Source organism: Malania oleifera, chromosome 6, assembly GCF_029873635.1.
Source record: "Malania oleifera isolate guangnan ecotype guangnan chromosome 6, ASM2987363v1, whole genome shotgun sequence".
Classification (NCBI taxonomy): domain Eukaryota; kingdom Viridiplantae; phylum Streptophyta; class Magnoliopsida; order Santalales; family Ximeniaceae; genus Malania; species Malania oleifera.
The window spans coordinates 90,506,519-90,521,627 of NC_080422.1; the positions used below are offsets into that span (position 1 = coordinate 90,506,519).

The 15,109-nt window shown below is 38.1% G+C and overlaps 1 pseudogene; it reads left to right on the forward strand.

Annotated features, from left to right (window-relative positions):
- The first annotated feature begins 11,772 nt into the window (after positions 1-11,772).
- LOC131158700 (pentatricopeptide repeat-containing protein At1g08070, chloroplastic-like) lies at positions 11,773-13,290 on the forward strand (annotated as a pseudogene).
- The last annotated feature ends 1,819 nt before the right edge of the window (positions 13,291-15,109 follow it).

Genomic DNA, 15,109 nt, shown 5'->3' on the forward strand with positions numbered 1-15,109 from the left:
TCTCTCCCATGTCATCAGTTATGCAGAATTGGAACTCGGTGATACTCTAACTTATGAGAAAATTCTAATACAGATCTTAGACAGGAAGGAACAGGAATTGCGTAATAAGAAAATTCAGTTAGTAAAAGTTGTAGACACCCCAATTTTTACTAACCCTTCTTAGAAAGACCCGGTGCAATAAAATTTGACTTCAATTCACAAAAATTTGAGGTTTTTTTTAAAAAAAATCCAATTGAGTCTGTTTCAAAATTAAAAATCTTTTATTTGAGTCACAGTGTTTTAAGTTGAATCTCGGTTATTTAAAAAAAAAAAAAATGAGTCACGTTGGTCTTTAAATTGAATCTTTTAATTTTGAGTTGTTTTCAATTTAAGTCCTTTAATTTTTAAATTGAGTTTTCTAAATTTTTGAGTTGAGTCATTTAATTTTTAAAATTGAATTCCTTACCTTGAGCATTTTATTGAGTCGTTTTTATCAAATCAAGTTCGGGTCCCACTATTTCCAGAAATCAAGTTTTATTTCGTTAAGTCGAGTCTCTCTTTTTCTTTGTAAAAATACCAAGCAAATACAAATAAAATGCAAAGAAATAAAAAATCAAGTCCGGAGTCACTGCTCAACAAAATTGGAAATCAGCAGTTAAAGAAACTTCAGAAAAATAAATAAAGGAAAAATCACGTGCAATTGGAAGAGTGGTTCTCTCCAAGGGCGTCTATGAAAAACTATTTTTCTGTTGAAACAAAAAATGTTCTGCTGGTGGAACGGATTTTTGGCGTGAATTGGATTGCGAGACTCTCTAGGTACTGAAGGAGAGGGTTCATTTATTTTCCACTGTTCACAGGCAGGGGCGCTTCCTCATTTTTCATTATTCATCATCACGGTCACCAACACCCCTCATCACCACCGGCCACACCCCCAAACACCAGCAGCTCCCTTGCAATTCCAGACGTCACCCCGGCAGCCACCCCACTTCCAACTCCTCCCATGACAGCCCCATGAGCCCACAGGCCAATATTCAGACTCCAGAGACCCCCGAACCTCACTGCATCCCTCTCGGCTCCCTCTCCTCGCCATATCCACTCAAACCACACCATCTCCACTCTCCGGTCGCGGTAGCTAACCCTTGAACCAGTAGCTCCACCTCACCTCCCTCATTCACTCATCTCTCGCCCTCACGCAGAGTCGGGAACCAGCAGGACCCTCGCCAACTCCGATCGCCCTCCATGCTGAGCACACGCGTTCTCCTAATTTCGGAACCATAGCCGCGCAGCTATAGATTCCCGGCCATTCCTCCCCTTTGGCCGTGTTCTCCGGTCGTCTACCTACAACAGGTAACCCCAGGCCGCACTGTTACATGAATAACTCACACACCCAGCATACAGATGCGCGCCTACACATCCGGACACCTTTGTATTGTGTTTCTTTCATTACTCTTCAATTTCGTTTATACTGTTTTAAAATTCTGTTCTTGTATCTGTATTTATCTTATATTTGGTCTGGTGTGTTGTTTTGGAAAGTTCTTGTTTCATCCATTCTGTCTCTATTATGGGTTTGATGTAGCCATGGCCGTTGGTGAGTCTAATTTGTTTGCTGTGAGGGGTGGTTTTTAGATTAGGTTGCTGTGAGGGGTGGTTTTAAAAGTAGCATCTGTTACGCTCAGACCCACACTGTTTCACACACTATTAACACACACTGTTAACATAGCATGCACATGTTGTGAAACTTGAGATTGTTCCACCTAACTTTACCACAGTTACAATTGTACAGGTAAATAGAGAGTGAATAATTGTACAAAATTACACCAGGTAAATTCCCAGGGAAGTGGGGGGTCACAACAGACCGTTTAAATCCCTCTTTCCTAGACAGAATTTTCCTTAGACATGTAATTAACACAATATATTACTACAACTATACCCGACAAAAGTTAACTACTGAATAGATAAACGGAAGAACACCAGAATTAACGAGGTTCAGCTAATTGTGCCTACGTCCTCGGACACTATCAATTAATATTTCTCTATTGTAGAAATATTACAAAATGAGAGAGAGAAGAGAGAATGTGCCTAAGAGAGAAGTAGGCAATTTTGGGGATGAGAATACAAATGGAGGTGATGGGTTTATATAGGTTAGGAAAAACCACTATTACAACCACTAATCACCTACCTTTGAAAAATTAGCCCACCATTGAAGACTTCAATGGCAATTGTAGGCTTCTAAAATGAGCCATATTTCAACAAATCTCCACCTTGGCGAAATTCCATCTCTTAATCATCTCTCATAGATTCCATAATGTCTTCAAACGCGCTTGTAGCGCAAATATTTCAATTTTCAACAATGTTGATCAAGTTCAAGCAATGTTGAAACTTGACCACAGTTACCACTTTTGTCATCATATCAGCAGGATTCTCAGTGGTTCGAATCTTTTAGATTACTACTCCACCTTCTTCGAGAATTTCTCGAACAAAATGATATCGAACGTCGATGTGCTTGGTTCTTGAATGGTAGACTTGGTTCTTTGCTAGATGGATAGCACTTTGGCTATCACAATGCACCTTGATGTGCTTCTGTTCAATTCCCAAATCTTTCATCAATCCTTGAAGCCAAATTGTCTCTTTCACAGCCTCTGTGACTGCCATATACTCTGCCTCTGTAGTGGACAAAGTAACTGTTGACTGTAAGGTAGACCTCCAACTAACTGGCGCTTTTGCAAGAGTAAAAACATAGCCAGTAGTTGACCGACGCTTATCCAAATCACCAGCGTAGTCGGAATCACAGTATCCAACAATACTATGATCATCTAGCTTATCCTGCTCAAAAATTAGTCCAACATCTACCGTATACAAAATGTATCGTAGGATCCATTTCACAGCTTGCCAATGTTCCTTTCCAGGATCATGCATATACCTGCTCACAACTCCAACGGCTTGTGAAATATCGGGCCTTGTACACACCATGGCATACATCAAGCTACCAACAGCACTTGAATACGGTACTTTTGACATGTATTCTCGTTCTGCTTCAGTTTTTGGAGACATAGATGCATTAAACTTGAAATGAGAAGCAAGCGGAATACTAACAGGTTTTGACTTTTCATCCATACCAAAACGCTTCAGTACTTTCCTCAAATATTGTTTTTAAGTCAAACAAAGCCTCCCCAATTTCCTTTCTCTACTTATCTCCATACCGAGACTTTTCTTTGCTTCGCCTAGATCTTTCATCTCAAACTCCCTATTCAATCGAGCCTTTAGTTTGTCAATTTCTGTCTGACTCTTGGAGGCTATCAATATATCATCAACATAAAGAAGAAGATATATGAAGGATCTATCTTGTAGCTTGCAAAAATACACACAGTGATCATATTTGCTTCTTCTGTACTTTTGCCCCATCATAAACTTGTCAAATCGTTTATACCACTGCCTTGGGGATTGCTTTAATCCATACAACGGATTTTCAAGTTTGCACACCATATTTTCTTTTCCAGCAACTTTGAAACCTCCTGGCTGAGTCATGTAGATTTCCTCTTCCAAGTCTCCATGTAAAAATGCAGTTTTTACATCTAATTGAACTAGTTCCATATCCAATTTTGCTACCAAAGCCAATAAAATTCTTATGGAGGAATGTTTTACTACTGGAGAAAATACCTCATTGTAATCAATTCCCTCCGTTTGTGCATAGCCTTTAGCCACCAACCTTGCTTTGTAGCGAACACTATTCTTGTCAGGAAATCCATCTTTCTTTGTATATACCCATTTACACCCAATTGCCTTCTTTCCCTTCGGAAGACTAACAAGCTTCCATGTTCGATTCTTATGAAGGGACTGCATTTCATCATTCATGGCTTCCCTCCACTTTTCTTTTTCCGAACTTTGGATTGCTTCATTGTAAGTAACAGGAGTATCATCGTTTGCAATTGGAGATGCGTAAGCCACCATGTCAACAAAGCGAGCAGGCTTTCTAATTTTTCTCTTTGGCTTACTCAATGCAATAGATTCATGTTGCTGTTGAGGTTCTTGGGTTGAAACCTCTTCTACAGGCGACTCTTCTTCTACCATAGGAGAGTCTTCATTTTCTGGGTAAATAATTCTTCTATCAAACTCCACCTGTTTTGGAGCACCATCCTTTTGCTCAACACTTTCTGTTGTCACCTTTCTTAAAAAAGTAGATTCATTAAAGGTAACATCCCTTCTGAAGATTATTTTCTTTGTTTCTGGACACCAAAGACGATATCCCTTTACTCCAGAGGTGATTCCCATAAAGATTGCTTTCTTAGCTCTCGGATCCAGCTTTGATTCCTTGACATGATAGTAGGCAGCGGAACCAAATACATGTAAGGAATCATAATCTGTACCAGGCTTTCCAAACCATTTCTCCAATGGTGTTTTACCACAAATAGCAGTAGATGGTAGGCGGTTGATGAGGTGGCAGGCATATGTCACAGCCTCAGCCCAAAATTCTCTACCCAACCCAGCATTGGATAACATACACCGAACCTTCTCCAACAATGTTTGATTCATACGTTCTGCCACTCCATTCTGTTGTGGTGTATTTCTCACTGTGAAGTGTCGTATAATACCTTCATCTTCGCAAACTTTAAGAAATGGATCACTTCTATATTCTCCACCATTATCTGTACGGAGGCGCTTGATCCTTCTGCTTGTTTGAGTTTCCACCATATTTTTCCATTTGAGGAAGACTCCTAACACTTCATCCTTAGTTTTCATAGTATACACCCATACTCTTCGAGAAAAATCGTCAACAAAGGTCACATAGTAGTGTTTTCCTCCCAGTGAAGTTGTCTTGGAAGGTCCCCACACATCAGAGTGAACATAATCCAAAATACCCTTGGTATTATGGATTGCAGTACCAAATTTCACTCTTGTTTGCTTCCCTTTGATGCAATGTTCATAGAAATCTAGCTTGCAGGTCTTTGCTCCCTTTAATAATCCTTGATTTGTCAGAAGTCCCAAGGATTTTTCACCTGCATGCCCCAAGCGTATATGCCATAACCTAGTTGCTTCTATGGCTTTATCATCAGAAGAAACTGTTGCTGCCGTCCCAATAACTGTACGACCTTGATAGTGATACAAGTTATTGTTCTTCCGAATTCCCTTGATTACCACAAGTGCACCAGAGATGATCTTCATGACTCCGTTATCTGCTGTTACTTTGAATCCCTTTGATTCAAGGGTTCCCACAGAAATAAGATTCTTCATCAAACTTGGTACATATCTAACGTCCGTCAATATTTTGATTGATCCATCTTGATTCCTCAAGCGAACTGAACCAATCCCATGTGTGGTAAGAGGGACATCATTTGCTGTGTAGACAACTCCACCTTCTAGTTCTTTAAAATCAAAGAACCAATCCCGATTGGGACACATATGATGGCTACACCCAGAATCGAGTAGCCATATACTCAAAGAACTAGTTGATGGCGTAGCAGCAAGCGAAAGATCTGAGCTCCCATCTTCGTACTCAGCCACATTTGAGATAGCCTTTCCTTTATCAGGTTTGCCTTTATTCTTTAGCTTTGGACAGTCTTTCTTCCAGTGCCCCTTTTCCCGAAAAAAGGCACATTCATCTTTGTTTGGTCTGGACCTTGACTTGGATCTCTCCTTCTTTCTTCTATTCTGGCTTTGTGAACGGCCTCGAACTACTAGAGCCTCGTTGGCTCCACTTGTGCTTTCAAGCTTGTCCTTCTTCCTCAATTCATAGCTGTACAAAGCAGCACAAACCTCGCCAAAAGACACTTTATCCTTTCCATGGAGCAGAGTAGTTTCAAGAAACTCAAACTCCTTAGGAAGGGATCCCAACAACATCAAAGCCAGGTCTTCATCTTTAAAAGTCTCATCCAGATTAACTAGATCAGTAACCAACCTATTAAAGTTGGTGATATGATCATTCATAGTGGTACCCGAGACATAGGTAAAGCGAAATAGTCTCTTCTTCATATGGAGTTTGTTCTGAGAGCTTTTCTTCAAAAACTTCTCCTCCAGTGCCTTCCACAACTTGTTTGCAGAAGTTTCCTTACAGAATGCATACTTTTGCTCTCTTGAAAGACACGATCGAATTGTACCACATGCTAACCGATTGATGGTCCCCCATTCTTTCTTCTCAATATCTTCTGGTTTCTCTTCTTCAATGGCAATGTCTAGACCTTGCTGAAAGAGAGCGTCTAGAACCTCACTTTGCCACATACCAAAATGACCGGTGCCGTCAAAAATCTCCACTGCAAATCTGGTATTTGTCACAGTAGTTCTTACCAAAATAGACGAGTTTGATGTGGATGCTTTTGCACTATCTGCCATCTCTGCCATAAATGCTATTCAATAGCTGCCGATGCAGAATGCCAATAGCCCAAGGAAAACTTTTCTGATGTGGAAGATCAGACTAAGCTGCAACCACAGAGCATACTAAGAATAACCTTGGCTCTGATACCAATTGTTGTGAAACTTGAGATTGTGATTTTACCACAGTTACAATTGTACAAGTAAATAGAGAGTGAATAATTGTGCAAAATTACACCAGGTAAATTCCCAGGGAAGTGGGGGGTCACAACGGACCGCTTAAATCCCTCTTTCCTAGACAGAATTTTCCTTAGATATGTAATTAACACAATATATTACTACAACTATACCCGACAAAAGTTAACTACTGAATAGATAAACGGAAGAACACCAGAATTAACGAGGTTCGGCTAATTGTGCCTACGTCCTCGGACACTATCAATTAATATTTCTCTATTGTAGAAATATTACAAAATGAGAGAGAGAAGAGAGAATGTGCCTAAGAGAGAAGTAGGCAATTTTGGGGATGAGAATACAAATGGAGGTGATGGGTTTATATAGGTTAGGAAAAACCACTATTACAACCACTAATCACCTACCTTTGAAAAATTAGCCCACCATTGAAGACTTCAATGGCAATTGTAGGCTTCTAGAATGAGCCATATTTCAACAGCACACACCTTCACGCAAACAGTAACGTACACAACTCTCCTGCAAACACACACTGTTAACACAGCATGCACACACCTTCACTACACACAGTTTTCACACCCGGAAAAACACACACAAACACACACTATACATGGTCTTTACACACAGCGAAAGATGCACAAACACACACTACGCACACGGTCTTTACACACAGCAAAGTCACACACACACACAGTCCCGGCAACCCCCACTGTGAACTCCCCTGCTCCAAACCCAGCTGCAACACCCCACGAGCACCATCCATCTACGGCAGCCCTCACCCACACAGTAGCTCACCACACCAGCAGCCGCATCAGCCAAAGGAGCACGACCACCTGCATTGCCTCTCGTCTCCCATGACTCTTTCTAAGAGCTCTCGGTCGTGGCAAAACAGATGAGATCTGTGCACGTTTCCTCTTTTAGACAGAGAAGGTATTCCCTTAGCAAACACTATAAAAAAATTAATTTTTAATGACGAAAGTATTAGTAACGGTTTTAATAATAGTGTAAGCATTAGTGACGGTTTTAGCAGCCGTTGTTAATACAACACTATTAGTGACAATTTTAAAATCATTATTAATAATTTCGTCACTAAAAACTGTGCGCTAAACAATTTTCGCACAAAAATTTTTTCGAGAAAATATTAGTAACGATTCTCGGATATTAGTGACGGATTAAATTTGTTACTAAAAGACACTTATTAGTGACGATTAACAAACCGTCACTACAAATATTTATGAATATATAAAAAAATTTTAGTTAAGGGTATTAGTGATGGATCTCCCATTCTGTCACTAATAATGGGGTATTAGTGATGGTTTTGAAACCGTCACTACTAGCGTTTTTTATTTAAAAAATATTTAAAAAAAATTAGTTAAGGGTATTAGTGACAGATTGAATGATCCATCACTAATAATAGGATATTAGTGACGGTTTGGTTAAGCTGAGGGATGCACCTGTTTCAAAGGGGAGTCAGCATATGACAGATTTCAAGATCACTTCCCAGGTGCTTGGGCAACGAGCGGGGGGATGGGTGAAAGGTCTTGGAAGTGGATACATCGCCCCAACAGCATCATCATCCATGGGTGCGGCGGCTCGTGCAGAGATAGAACGACAGCGTCGAGAGGCCGAATATGATAAGCAGGAGATGGCTTGACGAATGCAAATGATGGAAATGGAGAACGCACAATTGAGAGACACGATCTCCAGCTTTCAAGCCCAGATGCAAGCCATGATGGATAGGCAAACGCAGTTAGAGGAAAGGATGTGCCAATCTGGACTAGATGATGCGGGTGGCTCCTCTGACTAATTATAAAGTATTTTGATCACAAATTGAGTTTCATGTTAAATTATGTTTTTATTCTTATATGGGTATAGATCTTACGTGAAAAAATGATTTGTCATGTTTCTTGTGTTTGTGCAGCTTATAAGTACGAATAACTTAATTAGGCTCAATTGGGTGATGTTTTACTAATTGATACGAGAGAAGTGAATCAGATGATTCGGGGGCATGTTATTTTGTATAGAGTACAATAGTGGCAAAACATATTCATGTCTTATATGGGTGAGATTGACATGAGATGTGTTCTTGTCATGCTTTATTTGGGTCTCACATCGATTTTTCAGGATATGTTTAGGTCATTTAAAAGCTTTTTAACGAGCATATTATCGAATGACTCGAGATAACCATTTTTTTTTATATTTTGAATTTAATATATGGTAACATGTATTACTGTCGTGAATATGCTACATGATTGCATGCTAATCTAGAACGCCTCCTGCATGGCAGATGCAGTTGATGTGTATTGCATGCTGGTAGTGGATATAGGTTCTCGTGTGCCTTCAACTTCTTATAAATGATCTATTTGAACCTATTAGGTGCAGGTTTTATGGAAAAACGTCCAATTTATAGATGGCATGCAGCCGAAATTGCGTTAAAATTTTCGAAAATAAAAAGAAAATATAGGCTTAGTTTAATGTTAAAATATTTTTGAAAGGATGAGTGAAACTTAGGAATCATAATAAATGAGGCAATGTAGACTTAGTTCATTTAGAACGGACATTCAGTTATATGTTTTTGGTCCGGTAATCTTAAAGCATTCATTGCCGTGCCGAAATCATTGAAAATATTATAACCACTTGGCTGAGGATTTGAAAAGTTGAAAAAAGGCATAAGTTGGATATATACATAACTCAGAGGGAGCAACATTTTCATAATTATTTAAATTAAATGCTCTCATCATCTCATAACGTTCATGTCCAAATGTCTAGATGAATAACAATACTATACTGAACCCAATACTATCCACTGTTCTCTGCTATTTATATTCTGAATATAATATATGGTTACATGTATTACTATCGTGAATATGTTACATGATTGCATGCTAGTCTAGAATGCCTCCTGCATGGCGGATGCAGTTGATGTGTATTACATGCTGGTAGTGGATATAGGTTCTCGTGTGCCTTCAACTTCTTATAAATGATCTATTTGAACCTATTAGGTGCATGTTTTATGGGAAACGTTCAATTTATAAACGGCATTCTGCCGAAATTGCGTTAAAATTTTTCCAAAACAAAAAGAAAAATCATGAAAACCGATAATTATGATAAAATGAATGTTAAAGTAATAACGATTAGATTGACATCTCCATCAGTCCTAATTAATATATTGCGCAGGTAATGACAAATTCTAAATTGGATTCGTCAAACAAGTGGATAGGTAAATGTAAATATTGTCCACGTAGCCACATTCACCCTCCCTCCATCTATGCTTCAAATTTCTAGTTTTGAAAATCCGTAAGAATGCCAAGATGTCACACAAATTAGGGATTCGTCTGGACATATGGGTTGCAATGTCACTATAGAAAAGAACAAAAAAATGTAAAAAAAAAAATGGTCCATGCACGAGATCACCGATGAAAGCGCCTAGGGCATATTTTATTTTCCATAATTTTCTCAGCTACCAAACAGAAGACCAATTTCATGTCCATTTGGCTGACATATTTTACTTAGTTCTAATATTTTCTCATTAAGTCTTGAAAAGATACGTACTTACTCATGCCAGTTCATGACCTTTTTCTCCATGAATCTTCTCATTTCCCTCCTCTACAAACCCCACAATCACTATTTAGAGTTTTATTTCAAGTAGAGCAATAATGCTTGTTTACGAACATGCTAATTTGACACGTTTCCCCGGCTGGATTTATTCGCTGTATCCCCTTCCCCACGCAATGCTAATACCTCATTGAGACATTGTGCAAATCCCTCATAAACTAATCTCATGCTGCGTTCTAGAGCATGCATTTTACATCTTAAATTTAGATTTAAATAGACTTTAATAAATTTCAATATAATTTTATGCTCCTCGTGTTTCGAGACACTTTGGACTTGAATTTACATTGAATTTAAATAAAATGTAATGTTAAATTGTATTAAAATTTGTCCATATCCATTTAAAATGTTCGAAATCTATGCTCTCGAACGCAACGTTACATTTTTCATTATTTATATTACTAGCGTACAAATTATGTAATATGCATGATTATGAAATCTTTGTCAATTTGTTATATCATATAATTATTTTTCCTGATTATACCTAGCGTCAGCTTTCCTCGATTTGGTATACTAAATTTTTTTTAATGACTCTTAATTTGTAGGATTCGCGGCTATCATAATATTAGCACAATGCCATGTATGCATGTACTACAGTCGTCAGATGCAACTTTTGACTATTTCTTTATAATTTTTATTGTTAGTTGAACAAATGGAGTTATTGTATTTTAATTTGAATTTGTACTAGTATTTATATTTGAATTTTGAATATTTTTAAATAATTTTTGTTATCTGAACATATGTTATTTCTTCATTTTAATTGAATTTGTATTTAAATTCAAAATTTTGAATGATTTATGAATTTTGTAGTAATTATGGTTTTAGTTTATATATTCGAAAATGCAATTATAGATTTTTATATAAGAATTCATGATTAAAAAAAATTAGTATAAAAGGTTGTTTAATTTTTCTAATTATTAGTGAAGGATTCAAATTCGTCACTAATACCACTCCTATTAGTGACGAATTTCTGATTCGCCAATAATATCATAATAGTAGTGACGAATTTCTAATTCGTCACTAATACCCTACTAGTAGTGACGAATTTCTAATTTGTCAATAATACCATTCTAGTAGTGACGAAATTCTAATTTGTCCCTAATATCACTTCTATTAGTGACGAATTTTGGATTCGTCAATAATACCATGCTAGTAGTGACGAATATCTAAGTCGTCACTAATACCCTACTAGTAGTGACGAATTTCTAATTCGTCACTAAAACTTCTACTATTAGTGACGAATTTCTATTTCATCACTAATACCCCTATTATTAGTGATGAATTTGAGTTGAGCCGTTCTATACTATATAGTGACAGTGTTAGGGTTTTAGTGACGGATTTTATCCGTTACTAATACTCCATTATTAGTGACGAAAGTTGAATTCATCACTAAAAGTTAGTAGTAACGACACATATAGCAACTATTTTAAAATCGTCACTAATGCTCATAAATTCGTCACTAATACTATTAGTGATGAATATATGACTATTAGTGACGAATTTTATCCATCACTAGTACCCTGATTTTTTGTAGCGAGACCATCCGCAGATCTCACTCTCTCTGACTCCCCTGCCCTCGCTTTGCTCTCAGTCTTTCTCTGATCTTCCATTTTTCGCGGGAATCCACCCAAAACTTCTGTCCACATTTCACGAATCTGGTCCTTCCCTCCATACTATAGAAGATAAATGGTTGTTAGGTTCAAATCATCCAAACCCACGGCTAGATTATATTCTTATACTCTTGAAAAATTCATCAAAACCCACAGAAATCTCTCCAAATCCTCGCCAAGAATCTGGATTGATAATGAAGACAATCCCCCAGAAGTGCATTTGTAAGGACAGCACATTCTGAACCTAAACCACCCCTTCCTGCGCTCATTAGATTCATATAGTGGCACCATGAGAGAGTTCAACCAAATCCAATCTCAACTCATTGTCTCTGGCATCTTTCAACATCCTCTAGCTACTAGCAAAGCGGTAAAGAAGCTTTGTGCTTCTCCAATTACAGCCAAACACGCTCTTTCTCTTTTTGATAGCCTCGAAGAGCCCGATGCTTTCATATGCAACATCATTATGAGGAGTTTAGTGAATTTCAATGACCCACATGTAGCTCTTACTTTCTACTATCAGCAAATGGTGGGTAAAGACGTCCTGCCGAATCATTACACCTTCTCGCTCGTAGTGAAGATCTCCGCAGAGCTTGGGTTGGTCTGGGTCGGGGAAAAATTCATGCTCTGATACTGAAGTATGGGCTTAATCTTGATTTGTTTGTTCGTAATTCCTTGATTCATATGTACTTTGTTTGTGGAAGAATTGGGGCTGCACACGTGTTGTTTGATGTGTGTTCCCATTCAGATTTGGTTACTCGGAACTCAATGATTAACGGGTATGTGAAAATTGGGGAGTTTGGTTTGGCATGTGAACTTTTTGATGAAATGTGGGGGAGAGATGTTCTTATTTGGAACTCTATGCTTGTAGGTTATGTGGGAATTGAAGACATGAAGAGTGCAAAAAAAAAAAATGTTTGAGAGTATGCCATTTCGTGATGTTGTTTCTTGGAATTTTATGATTGATGGGTATGCAAGGATTGAAGATATTGCTGGGACTCACGAGCTTTTTAATTGCATGTCAATTCAAAGTGTAGTTTCTTGGAATACCATATTGGCTCTTTATGTTCGCTTTAAAGATTATGACTAGTGTTTGAGGTTATTTGATAGGATGAAAGAAGGAGATGTTATACCGAATGAGGCAACTCTTGTGAGTGTCCTGATTGCTTGTGCAAACTTAGGGAGGCTTGATGAGGGCAAATGGGTTCATTCATACATTAATAATAATAGGAAGATTAAGCCTTATGTGTTGCTTTCAACTGCCCTCTTGACAATTTATGCAAAATGTGGGGCTATGGATTTTGCTTCCAATGTCTTCAAGGAGATGCCCAAGAAGAGTGTTGTATCGTGAAACTCCATGATTATGGGGTATGGGATGCATGGGGGTGGAGAGAAGGCTTTGGAAGTGTTCTTAGAGATGGAGAAGAGTGTAACAATGCCTAATACAACTACTTTTGTTTGCATTTTACATGCATGCACACATGTTGGAATGGTCTTGGAGGGTTGGTGGTACTTCAGTCGAATGTGTCAAAAATACAAAATTGAACCAAATACCGAGCACTATGGGTGCATGGTTGATGGCTTTGACCGGGCCTAAAACGAGTTGACCCTTCTTAGACTGGTTCTTCACTGAACCAGTTGGGTCTTCTGAACTAGTATGAAACTGGTTTAATCTTCCATTTTGTTTTTCATCTTCTTTTCAATTTTAGCGGATTTTTCGTTAATTTATTTTTTTGTTGTTATTTAATTACTTCAGGAAAAATATTGAAAAAATCACAAAAAAAATTAGAAATTTCCAAAAACGTCGTTGCACTTGAGAAAATCACAAAAAATCTAGAAAAGTCTTAGAAAAACTACAAAAAATATTTTTGAGGTCCGTGTCATCCCGAAGGAGTCCAAAAACCTCCTCGAATATTATTTTCGTATTTAGAAAAATTGTACAGATTTCTAAACTCCGGGAGTGTATTTTCGTGTCCTATTTTCTTGATTTTTCATCCCGATGATTGCAACAAAGGGCATATACTCTTCGGAGTATCGGATTGCCCCGGTTATGAAGGAATCCCATATAGTATTTTCATTCTTTTGATTTTTGAAAGGAAGTAATTTTGACAGACTTACTAGATTTATTTTGGGGATAATTTTCGATTAATCTAGTACCATTCGTAAGAACGAGCGCGTAGGGGGTACTAATACTATCCCCTCGCATAACCGTACTCCCGAACCCGACTCTGATGACGCAAACCAATTCTACCCCTAACTGGGTAGCAATTAAGTGTTCTAACCGCACTTCAAAAGGTTAGTGGCGACTCCATCACACATTACTTTTCCACGAAAATATATTTTCCAAAATACACATCCATTTTTCCTCGTTTGTAGCCGCACCCATTTTTTCCCAGAGAGTGGTTCTCTAGCAGGGTCCGGGACGTCATGAGAAAAGTCTTGTGGAAAAATCATGCCATGAAAGAAGCTTCATAAGAGCTTGAGGAAGAAATCAGACAGAAATACCCACACCTGTTTAGTGGGGTACAGTAGTGGTTTGTATAGTTCAAATAATAACAGTTTTATTTTATTCAATACAGAGTGACGAATGTATAATTGTAATTTAGCATATAAGATAGGTAGTGTTTTTTGTTTTGCGAAAATTTTCATTTGTGAGTATATTTGTAATCTCCCAGAACTGCTTATGTAACCACGGTATTCCTCCGCCATAAGTGAAGGTTAGTAATAAAATAAGTAGCCCGTTTTATGCTAAGAATGGTGTTCAATTCAGATAAAAAGTTTCAAGGATGAAATTTTATAAGGAAGGGAGAATGTAGAGATACGGAAAATTTATAGCAATTAAATAATAAAAGAAAAGAGAAAACATGAAATTTTAAAAGGGGACTTATAGAGTCTCGTCAACGAATGCAGGGGTCTCATCGACGAACGCATGGTGCTCATCGACGAGCATCCTTCTTGGGCTCGTCGATGTGGACATGCGTCTCGTCGACGAGTACTTACCGAGAGGCTGTTTCCAGTTTCCAGGATCTAAAACTCGTCAACGAGGATTAAGTGCTTGTTGACGAACTTCCTTCATAGACTCACCTATGAGGTGACGAGGCTCATCAACGAGGCCACGTGGACAAGCTTTCTATATAAGGCCGAAAATATTTTTTCTGCAAGAATTTCAGGCAGAATTTTTTTTTCTCTCTCTCTAGAATACGTTTTCTCTGCCTTATCTCTACGATTTTGGTTCAGTTTCTCCCCGGTTCGACGATCAGAAGCTACCACGGAGATCCTGGAGAGATTCTCTACAACATAGTCGGAGGAAAGTGTTGATTTGAGAAGTTTGGGAACCATCCCAAAACCAGGGTAAGTAGATTATTTGGGTATTTTTAGTATCACTAGATTTATTTGAGCCTAGTTTTTTTATTATT